Below are 12,322 nucleotides of genomic sequence, written 5' to 3' on the forward strand. Positions count from 1 at the left end.
TGTTCCAGAAAGAGTTCAGTGGCATATCACAATATCAAAATAATTTAATAAGCAGAGATGCTGTGGAACAGAACACGCTGCACTAGGGTTGGAGAAACACCGTACATTTTGCTTCCTAGATCCTGTGCCAACATCTYAATTTTACTGCATCACATCTGAACACATGTTGACCTACACAACTCATGCCCTCACGTTCTCGAGGAACTGGCAAAYGAGCAAAATTTGATTTTTACTCTGTCTTAGTGCTTTCCAGTTCTCTCAATATTTGTGAATGTAACAGGGGTTGTGTTATGACGGGTTATAGGACGAGGAAAGTCCTCTTGGGATACCAGAGGAATGAAACCTTACAGGATTCCTCGCAGGTCCTGACTCTTGGGTGGCTCTCAGCTGTCCCAGCCCTCCAAGGCCTCTTGCCTTCTCCATAACCCGTGCAACAGGAGCCCAGCTGAGCCTCCCCAGCGCTACTGAATCACAGAATGGTTGAGGTTGGAAGGCACCTCTGGAGATGACCTAGTCCAGCTTCCCTGCTCCAGCAGGGACACCCGGAGCACGTAGTGGTGGGCAGGGAGGGCGGTCACGGCGCCGTGCCGGCAGCTCTGGGCAGTCTGTCCCCATCGAGTCCCACAGCTTGGGCAAGGCACGAGCACACGTGTCTCCTGCTCAACGAGYGAAACACAGCAGGTCTTGCCCTCTTTACTGGTGTAATTCCACTGCAGCAAATAGAATTGAAAGATCAGAGAGTGAGGCCCATTGTGTGTGATGTTTCAGAGAGAAATTTTTAATGTGGACTGAGATCATTTTCTTTGATCAAGGGGAATTGCAAAGTAATTTTTGACATTCTAGCATGCACAGGTGAATGTACCAAAGACACCTAGGTGGCAGCTTAAATTGCAGGAGAAGCTGAACATTGTGATGCCTTTAGCAAACTCATAAATAATGCCTGTCTTTCTAAACTTCCTTTCGGTTATTTTGAAATTTCCTCTTATATCCATAAACGTGTCTTTATTTCTAACCTTTTCCCACTCAGTCTCAAAGCCACTTACCCTAACTGCTCTGTCTTATGTCCTTACCCACATGCTGCCTTGAGCTCTCCCTTGAATTGCAGTGCTTTACTGTAGAACTTTTAAGGCTTGAGGGACAGAGATTTCCAAAAGAGATAGTGAAAAGCAGTATGTTAGTGCATGGTATTCTCCAAACGTGGCTCTTTAGCAAGTTGTCACCTGCCCTGCTACCAAGGTTGTCATGTCTCCAACTGCAGAGCGCTGTTTCAGCGTCTCTCACGTTATCTGCTCTTTCCTAGCAGCCTGCCCTTGCTTCAGCCGGTACATCCAGTACCCCGGCACCAACTACATCCTCCTCTGAGTTACTTGCTATTCTGCTGCAACTGCAGCTTTCCAAAATCACAGCCACAGCTATACTGTCCTCCCAGCTCTAACATCAGTTCTCTTGGAGAAAACACACAGCCTTATTTTCCTTCATAGCATTAGTCAAGCACTGCAGCTTGCTTCTAAACCCTCCCTTTGCTGACTGCCTCTTAAGCAGCTTTTATGCAGATGGAAAAGGAGGAAGCAGGGAGGAGCCCCGGGACCTGGGGTTAGTCACATAATTAGCAGCACCTTTGTGCCAGGCAGTGGCATCTGCAGCATTGTTGCCTCCTCCCCGTCCAGTGTCCAGGGACTGGGGCACTGCGAGTGGGTTTTGAGTGCCTTGCTCCATGAGGGATCACAGTCAGCAAATTCTGTGTTTCCATAGGGCCATTTTTGTACACAGTGTTCACAAATCCTGTTTCTTTGTACAGAGATGGTAAGGAAATCCATCAAGGCAATCTCAGAATATACAAAGCCTGCAGATAAATTGTAACTATTCCAAAAGTTACTCACCTTTTTTTGGGCTTGGGTTTGGAGGGAGTTTACCTAGAACTTTTGGAAACTCTTCTCTGAATTTCTGCATCCTAAGCAGGGCTCCCACCATCGCTTTTTGTACAGCCACTCTTTGCATAAATAACCAAATATCCATTAGAGCAAATATTTGAGTTTGCATCTGTTACATATCAAATGCATGCCCTAATCATTCAGCCAGAGAGCTGGTCCCTCTCCCTTGGCATTTACAGTTTGCATAAATAATAAAATATTAATAGAACCCAAGAGAGGCTGTTATTAAACTAATACCCTGCAAATATTCCACTTATATTTTACACTTACGATTTCCACTTCAAACAGTTAGCAGGTAACTGAGATTCAGATGCTCTGGATTCTTATCATGCATTTGCTCTTGATTTGCTCTTCAACAACTCGAGTGAGCTCAGTTTTAATTCCCACGTTTATACCACAYGTGAACCTCTCCCAGGAGGCAAGAGACGTAACTGAATTATTTGAAAAACCTTTTGAGATCTTTAGCTGATGTACAAATGTCTCTGCTGTGATCCTCATAGCTTTAGAAATGATTTCTTGAGGCGATGATTTTGGTTTTCATGTATCAGCACTACCCTTTAATTCCTATGAATGGTATATGTACTGCTGGCCTTTAAAGGAGACTTAAAAATGATACAGAGTAGGTCTTAATGTCCCACTATCTCACTATCTTTCTGGAAATAAAACAAGAAAAGAGTTTGTTATGTCAAGGACGAGCACTGAAAAATAAAAGAAGAGATCCACTAGTAAGGATCATCCCAGAACATCTCTTGCTGCCAAGGGCAGCCAACCCTGCCCTGTCCCAGTAGTTCACAATAGCCTGGAGAGACTGGACAAAAGACACGGCAGGGAGTTCTCCAGGAAACCCGTACAAAGCAAGGAGGAGATAAGTCCTATCCTGTGGTACCTATCACAGGTTACTTCATCTATCAGTATCAGAGCTATTTTAGAAAGTGATGAGTTTTTCTCTTTTTTTGTTTGTTATTATTTTTGTTAGCGTATGATACAATCTCAGTTCTTCTGTCCGACTGCCCACAAGTAAACAGACTCCCTCTGTGAAGAAGGGGGAGGATGTTGGAAGCAAAACAAGGCCAATAATTTGGGCCTGCAGAATCGGCACATTTCCAGTTTCTGGCGTATCGATCCAGCTTGCTACCCCTTTGCTTGGGAAGAAAAAAAAATGTTCCTGTCCTCCTGTCTCCCAGGAAGGAACAGCTGTGAGAAGTGAAACGCCTGCCTTCATCTTTCCTAAGTAAACACAGGAATATTTAGTTTCTGCAAAAAACAGGTGGTTTGTGCCCTGTGAATATGCTGGCATTTGACACCGGCAGCCAGGGTTTCACAGACATAAAACATGTGCAGAGCACTGGAAAGAGCTCTTTGTAAGCTCAGGGACTGCACACAAGCCGTGTAAGCTACCAGGGTTAAGAATAACACTTCCAAAACCATCCTTATCCAGCAGTCTCCAAACCTTCGCCAAATGCTATTAATTAGGCTACATAACAGTCCACGAAGTAATTAGATTTTGTTGCACCTTTCTCGCAGAGGGATAAATTAAACAAGGAAGGTAAATGAGTTCCTTCGGATTACGCAGTGAGTCACGGTCTGGGCTCCAGGATTATTCGCCTGTGTTCTCTGACCGTCCATTTTCTTTCCCTTGCCAGGGCCTCYCCCGGCTGCCGTGTCCCCACCACGTTCCCGGGACACAGTGTTTGCATCCAAAGACATCAGTGTTTGCATGCAAAGACATCAGTGTCCGCAGCGCCGTGACAGGCCTGCCGTGTGCATGGCAAGCGTTTTCCTTCCTGCACATTCCATGGGGAATTTACAGTGTGCTGAAGAGACTGGTGAACAAGCCTCAAAGCTCCTGCTAAGGGCAGTTGCAGTGGCTATTAGGGGTCTGAGAATGTCTGATTATTTAGTGATTCGTAGTGATTCATATTGTTACTGCTTAATGTAGCTCTGTAGCATAAAGAAGTCTCTCTCTCCTAGTGCTCCCAACATGTTTAACAAATGATAAGTGATAAACTGTTTTAYTGGACAACTGGGTGCTCAGGGTCAGGCTGAGACCTACAGGGGGTCACTGACGGCCACAGCACGGGCGCCCGCATCGGATCCCAGACCCTGGCACCCGCTTGTCAAAACAAGCTTGGAAGGGATTCCTTGTTCCTTGTGCATCCAGAGGAAAAAGCAATGAGCAGCGCATCGTTTTTCGGGACCACTTAATATAACGCATACTTACCCAGAGCACCATATACGTATATATTTACATATATATGTGTGTGTGTGTGTATGTGTATATATATACCTTTATATATATATATATATATATACACACACACACACATATATTTTAAATATACACATATATATATATATATATATATTCCCACACGGGCAGGTGAAGCCTCAGCAGAGAGGCCCGGCCGCGCTCGGCTCTCTCCCGCAGTCGGAGGGACGGAGCGTTTGCCACGGAGCACCCTGCCCCACGGTGCCGCCTGCGCAGTAATGTAACCTGCTCCATGATCAGCACTTTGAGAGCTTGGATTTGCTATTTCTACATGATGAAATTACCTAATAATAATAATGATGACAATAATTTAACACAATGTAAGTGTCTGGAGTTCTGCTGTTGCTCCTTATGTAAATTAGGAGATATTTAGCAATATGTTACAAAATGGATGTGCATAATTCGGTGCTGGATGTAAGAGGTTATTTTGATTCAAGGGGAAAAAAAAGGAGCTGTTGGGAAAACCTATTTCATAAGAMAGAAATATTTAGCTGTATCTCCTCATCCTGAGGCTCCCTCGCTAATGTAGAAACTGCAGCACTTCAYGCTATTGAAATTAAGAAGACTCATAGTATTATTATCTTTTCAGAGAAAATTAGATATTTAATTTAGATTCAAAAACTGAAATGATATGTGTGCGAGGAGTTTGAAGCTGAGTTTAGGGGAGGTAACCATGAATCACTGTTATTAAAATGTGATGACATATCTAATTTTTAGGTGCAGAAGAATATTTATTTTAGCCATTAGTCTACTTAAAAGAGAGGATATTCTTTATATTTAAAGTACACTTCAGAAGAAATAGCGAGAAATGTAGAGTCAAATTTAGGAATCGGAGCACGGCGGGTACCTTGGCTTAGACCAAACTGTGAGAATGGGATGATCTTCCCTATGGGCTTATTTGYGTGGATTTTCTTTGTATTGGCTATCGGATGGTCCAGCTGATGCTGCCTGATCCCGAAACGGCCCCTTTGCAGCCAGAGGGGCAGGAAGGAGCAGGAGACTGGAGAGCCTCCAGCGTGGTGGCTATGGGGGACGTGGGGCTGCCAGGGCCCTGGTCCTTGGGCGCCAGCTCCGAAGGCAGCTCTGCTCCCGCAGTAGCCAGAGACCAGAGCGGGAATTATCCCGAGGGGAGGGACAAGACCTCGCGGCGCCCGGAGCTGCCTCGTGCCGCAGCCGCCACCTGCAGCTCGGCGATAACAGAACSGAGGCAGCTCCGCAGGCTGCTGCAGGGCCTCGCTGGGCTGATAACGTGGGCTGGGCTCCTCACGGGACACCTCAAGGAGAGCTGCCTTTAAGGGACTGCCGCTGCGCAGCGCCGGGCTAGCGGTGCCGCCTGCCTTCGGTGGCTCTGCAAACCGGCTCGCTTCCCGCAGGACTTGCTTTCCTTGTCAACGCTCAGCCCTGGTGTCCCTGTGCTGCTTGGACACCTCCTAATTCTCATTTCATATTTTGGTTCCTGCGTCATAACTTCAAACACCAGTTTTCTTCAGCCACACTGTACAGCTTTTTTTTTTTTTTTTTTCTTTATTTTTTTAATGAAACCTAGCAACCATAATGTAAATTGGAAATAACTGCATCCCATTAGACTGTTGAATTCCCCAAAGACTTGAATTATTCACTATTAACAGAACTCATATAATTATAGGTTAAGATATCACTTAGGCATTTAGCATACATCATCCCCACTGATAATTTTTAGCTCTTGATCTGTATTAGTAACCTCAGCTCGCTAAATTAAAGGAGATGCCTCCAATTAGCCTAAATTTAACATTCAGGAACACATCTCTGGTGGGATGATGCTCATAAGTTTAGAACATCCAGGCAGTTTCAGCTGAGTGATTGAGGCTTTATCACAACTGGAAGATAAGGTACTGTATTATAGAAGCTTCCATGGTTTTCCCAGTGGCAGAAGGGGAAGGGCAAAGCTGCTTTGGCACCAGCCCATAGGCAAAGGGATGGGAGCAGGGCAGGCTTCTGCCCCTGGATCCTGCATCCATTCTGTCCCTGGATTAGAGCTCGCACCCAGCGTATGGGCAATTGAGTGAATGGGACCCACAGAAGCAAAACACAGAGCCTGGCCAAATCAGCAAGAAAATTGAGACAGATATGGAGAAAGAGAGAGAGAGAGATGACATAGCAAGTTAAAAAGACATACATAATCCCTTCCCTAAGAGCCTCATCTCAGTTTTGCATTGTGGGGTTGGGACCCTTCTGCTTGTCCCTTTAGGCACATACAGAAGGTGGAGAAGCAAGGCCGGGCGCTTGGCACGGTCCCTTCCACATGTGGCGCCTTGCAAACGTTGCCCTTCCCAGGAGGGTTTTGGAGTTAGCCATGTGAACCCACCTTCAAAGCTGAGCTCCTTTGCGGGCCATCCCTCTGGACCTGCAAAAATGAATGCCATTACTGAGCATCCTAATTCCACCTGAGTGACCAGAAAAGCTGGACAGACAGATAGCTCTAAGTTCACATAATTGCACATTAAAACACAAGCACTCCCTAATCGGAAGGAGCTGTCACTGGCTGATCAGTGATCATAGCAGCAGGCTTCCAGCCGCCACCGAGCAGGTTAACTCTTTCACAGGGGTCAAAAATACCATGGCACATTCCCTGCTATGACACAGCTTTTCTCCTGAGTTAGCTGACCTTGTTTCCTCAGCATACATAAACTCTTTATTTCTCTGACTCGTTTAGGAAGGGAAGATTCCCACTAGCCATCTGTATACTTGTTATGCCTCTTGGTACTTGCTGTAGATGATTAGCTCTCTCTGCATAATCTTAGGTAACCACATTTTCAATTTGGCAGGTCCTTTAAAAATGTGTATGCCTAGGAAGATGTTTTATGGCTTTGGGCTGATATTTGTGATTCCATTCCCAGGTACTAGGCTGCAAGTTTAACGTTTTTTGGTCTTCACCAGCCACTGACAGCTCTGACATTGCCCTCTTCTCTAGGTATGAAATCCAATTAAATACATTTCAGTAAATAGCAGCGAGCTTGTTAATGGAGAGAGATGCGGTGCATTTGGTAGCTGCATAATTGTGTCAAAAATAAAATTCCAAAAGCCATTGCTCATATCACCAAATATCTCCATAGGAAAGCCCTGGGCAGTACAAAATCCTCGTCAGGATATCTGCTCATAAATTTATAATGGCAAAAGCAAAAGAGAAGGCAGAAAGCACTAAACTGGAAAATGCTATTAGAAATTGTAGTAGAATACAAATTATTCAGAGCTTAGTCATGACTCATGCAGCAAAGCTCGTTGCAAAGTATGGATTTTACTGAAAACAATCAGAATCAAAAGATTACTCTTCTAATACCTTGCTTTCTGTTGAGCCCAGAACGAATAATTAAAAGGCAAACTTAGAAAACAAAAGGTATTTTCAGATTGCAGTGCATTAAAAGCTTTGTTTTTTTATTTTAATTTTCTTCCATCAAGCAGATTGAACTCCATCATATAAAGCCCTTTGTCCTGTAAAGCAGTCACTACAGTGCGTATATGCTTAAGGTCAGACCTCCGAAACCACGCAGGTGCCTCGGGCTTACTCTGTTCATGGGAATCGATGCACTTATCCTTCCTGTGTCCCTATTGCTTGTTCTGCTGCCAGGATTATATCCCATCTTTTATAAAGGCTCTGCTCTCTGACGTAAGATGCACAAATCGCTATGAGAGTGGAGGCCAAGGCCCCGGCTCCTGCTGCCGGGTCGGCTCCCAACCCATGGTGCAGGCCCCGCGATCCGGCACGTGGGACCCTCAGCAGCCTGGGGAAACATCTCCCTCTTTCCCAGGCGGCAGCCTCGGCGCTCGGGTTTAACAACAGGCATGAGCGCCTCCCTCCTTGCTCGCGCTTATCTCAGGAGCCCTGTGGATTTCTCTTCAGAGCTGTCACATGTTGAGGAGTTTGGGTTTCTCTCATCTGCTCTGGAATTTCAGCTTCCGTTATTCAGAACAAAGACTTTTCCCACTCTAGTTTAACACTTCTTGCCCAAAGTTTGGCTCTCCATATCGTTGCACGATCGTTTGCTTCAGAAACTGCCTTTTCCTCGCACGGTGATGTGCGAGCAACAGCCGGTCACGCTCTTGCTTCTCCTCTCTTGCTAAACCCAAGCATTTCCAGAACACCCACGGCACACAGTCTGAAAGATACCTCTTGGTCTACCTGCCTACATCATCCCAAACTCCTGCTCTTTGATACAGAAGCGGCAGAGGTATTTCCCTCTTGCCCCCATGGCACCCCCGTGCTGGAGAGTGTTCAAGTCATACAGACGTGGAAATAGAAGCAGGGAAAGGATTACAGTTTGCATGGTTCTGTACTTCCCCCTGGTTGCTTTTCTTGTTATTCTGCCCTCTTCTAGCCAGGCAGCCTTTGAATTGCACTGGTTCACCCTTTTCCTGCAAGAGGCCCAGTCCCCTCACACCAGCACCCCAGTGTGATGCCCACACGTGGGCATCAGGCCCCGAGCGTGAGCGGGGAAGGGGAGGCTCGGGAAGGCAAATTCCACCTGCCTGAGTGGTCAGAAGACAGACCGACTGACTGAAATCACCACCGAGCTGGTGTTTATCCTTGAAAGTTTTGTCATGCTGGCGGAGTTACTCCGGCAAACTCCTGCTATGGAATTAGAGTGCTTGCTGGAAAACGCGTTCCGGCTTGGCAGGCAATGTAAGCCATAACATCAAACGCCGCTTTTTGCTGCCATAATAGCATCCACACTGGGGCTTTTGTTGCAGTAGTTAGGTTATAAAAGCCTCCTGACAYGACACAAAGCAATGGAGCGCAAAGCCAAGTCTTGGRCCTTGCCTGCCCAGCGAGCTGTCCCGCAGCGAGCTGTCCCGCAGYGAGCTGTCCCTGCGCCTCAGCGCCATCAGGGAGGCCCAGGTGGGTTTGTTGGGACCTGCTGACCGCAGCCCAGCCGTCAGCGCAGGCAGAGGTGAACCCCAGCCAGCATCACATTAGCCGGCCGCGTATCTGGTGTCCTGTGATCCGGCTTGGTTTCTGCATAGCTGTGGTTGAGCTGGGACTATCCCATTCGCCCTAAAATATACCATGCATTAATAGGGGGGAATTTGCTTCGTCTCAGATTATTTTTCCCTGGGCCTTACCTCCATATTTCTTCCAATATCAATTATGTGGTTGACTTCTCGGTAACATGTGCTAAGTGTAATTTTTCCTTTTAGATTTCTCCTACTCATCTTCAATTTTTGACACCATGAAATATAAACATATCTGACCTTCCCAGGAGAAAACGTCCGTCACTTTGATTGATATTTTGTTGAATCTTTAAATATTGTGTCCCTAAATTTTTTTGAACAGCTTAAATTGAACTAATTGCAAGCATTAACACAGTTAATTATTTTAAAATGTCATTATATCTTCTTAGTAGAAAATCTGTTGCCAAGGGATATCATGAGCCACACACACAATTGTTTCCCCCGGTAGATTGTAATTCAGCTTGCATTTCTAATATTGCACCTCATTTTAATTATTTTTCTTTTGTATGACTGTTGCTAGGTTCCCTCAAAAATGCAAATGGCCCCAATCCAGAAAACAACACAAGTTTTGAATATTGACAAAGTTAGGACCTGAAGAAAGTTTCTTGTAAAATCATATACAAAACCATTCTCCCACTCTGCTAGTGGATTTTATCCCCTCGGCTCCGAAGCCCATCCGCTAGTGAAAGGCTGGAACCAGATTTGCCCAGGAAGCAGCAACAATTTATCGCTGAGGTCGGAGGAGGCAGATTTAGGCTTTTCATTGAGCAGAATAGAAGCTCCATCCAAGCTGCAACCGGCTCCGTGGGCCCTGCTTATCTGGCAGACGGGGCCGTGTCCTGCGTGGGGCTCTAAGTGCTGCTGAGCAGCTTGTGAACAGGGCACGCCGTGTCCTGGAGACACCACCAGCAAATGGGAATAGACACCGTGGATACCCACGCTGGAATTAAGTTGGGGCTACTGTATCTTTATTATAGAGGATATCAGGGGATTCCTAATTGCCCCACATTGGGGTTGTGGCTCGTCCAGGGCAGGTACAGCAGTTCACGAGGTGTTTGTGCAGCACCCAGCGAGGAGCCTTGCTAATGTTACCGTGACCTCTGGAGCTGTAAATTAAAATAAGCGCGTGAGAAATCGCCTCCCCTGGCACCAAATGTTACAAACTAGACAAATCTACAGGCCAAAGTGGGAGCCAGGAGTGCACGGAGCCGTGGCAGGTGCTTTTGCCCATGGGACACGCAGCAGACTCCGTGCACAGCAACGCTTTCGGAGAGAAGAAAGAAATATTGCAGTACTTGAACATTGCTTTTTTTGACCGCAGGATCACTAAAGGGGTGGCTGCTATTCCACTCCGGGCCTCAGAGTCTCATATTAAATAATGAAATTCTTGCTTCGCTGCTCAAGCAAACAGACCCAAGAGCGTTTTTACAAAAACAAACAAAAGTGATGCAAATGCAAGTTTAATGCTAGCACTCAGCCCACATGCGTACTGCACCCATTGCCTTTGCTTTGATGGCAGGCAGAAACCAGAATATAAATAGGCCCACACAGCCATTTAAGGTCAATCCTGCTAAGCTAACAGTGGGGTTTTCTCTGGCCATGTATTTACCATTTATCCATGTCAATCAATATCACCACAGGAGAGCATCGTCTCCTCTGCTCTAAGTGTGTGTTGTTATCCGCTGCAGCACCAACTGATTTCCCAGTAGAGATAATAATAAATAACAATCCTAGCACTGATATAACACATCTGCAGTTTTCTAAGCGGGGGGATGCCTATGAAAGGCAGGAAGTRGCTTATTAAAAGAACTCTGCGTACTTTTGCAAAATATCTTTAAACATCATAATTTAGATAAAGAAGCGGGAACTTGATGATTTCTTCGTGGTTATGTCCCTTCTATCCGCAGGCTACTGTTTGAGTCTAGAGCAGTGACCAAAGGTTTTTACTACCTGACAGGCAAGGAGAAAAGAAGCAATTTTCTGGTATTTCGTGAACTCCTGAGCACAAGGGAAAGCTCCAGCACTGAGCACTGCATGTGGATTAAATATCTCTGCCAGCTTTCACCTAGAGATAAGACCTATAGATCAGAGCAGGGAGGGAAGAACATGGGCACTTCACCCRCTCTGTACCTGTCTTATGAAAAACATGTACAGGCAGATCCTGTCCCTGGATAAATTGTCGGATTTTGGGTCATTGATTTCAGAGCAATTACCCTCATTTACCCTGCAGAGGAGTCTACTAACAGAGCTCATACACACCGATGCCAGGCTGCAGCTCTTGTGAGCACTGCACATATTTCTTGAACATGACTTTACTGCAGATTAATTGTCCCATCTTTTAAAGTTACAAAATAGGCTCCTCAGATGAATTGCATTGGATTTTTTCCCTCATTCTCACACTATACTAGACTTGAAATTCATTTTATAATTTTGTGTATTGGAACAACACACATAGATTTTTTTTTTGTAGTGCTTTATGTCATTTTTTTCCAAGAAAAATACTTTTAATTGGTCTTTTTTAAAAATTATTTTCCTGATCCTGTATTCACTAATACAGCCTCAAATTCTGGTATTTTGTCCTTTTCAACCTTTGGGAGATATGAGAAGAATATACCACAGTAGACAGAGAATTCCCTTTTAACYAGAAACTTATAACTTTCAGCTATAGAATCATCCATTCTCCTAGAAGTGTAAGATATATTGCCCCAATAAATGACATGCTAGATGTTAAATTCTAAGGCAAAAACATATGAAAAAATCCATGTCATTGCCTATTAAAATATATATAACTTAAAAAGCTCCAAGAAACTCTGTTGCAATCTTATTGCAAAGTAATAAACCCTTCTATTGCTCCACAGCAGGTAAGCACAGAGTAGACTTTGTGACTACCAAATTTAACTAATTAAAACCTTCTCCAAGCTGATATGAGCACTTAGTTAATCAAAGGAGTTGCTTGATTTTCATACTAAAAACCTTCGAGGGCTACTGTAATTAATTAAAAGTAGTAATAAATAATTCGGAATGCCTGGGTTTTACATATATTCCTTGATTATTTAAATACTAGGTTTAAAACCCACACCCTCCTCCACATCTCAGCACAACCCCCTGTTTCCCTGCCCCATGGTCCACTCCAGCC

The sequence above is a fragment of the Nothoprocta perdicaria genome, unplaced genomic scaffold, assembly GCF_003342845.1.
Source record: "Nothoprocta perdicaria isolate Ctin4 unplaced genomic scaffold, notPer1 scaffold_43, whole genome shotgun sequence".
Lineage (NCBI taxonomy): Eukaryota > Metazoa > Chordata > Aves > Tinamiformes > Tinamidae > Nothoprocta > Nothoprocta perdicaria.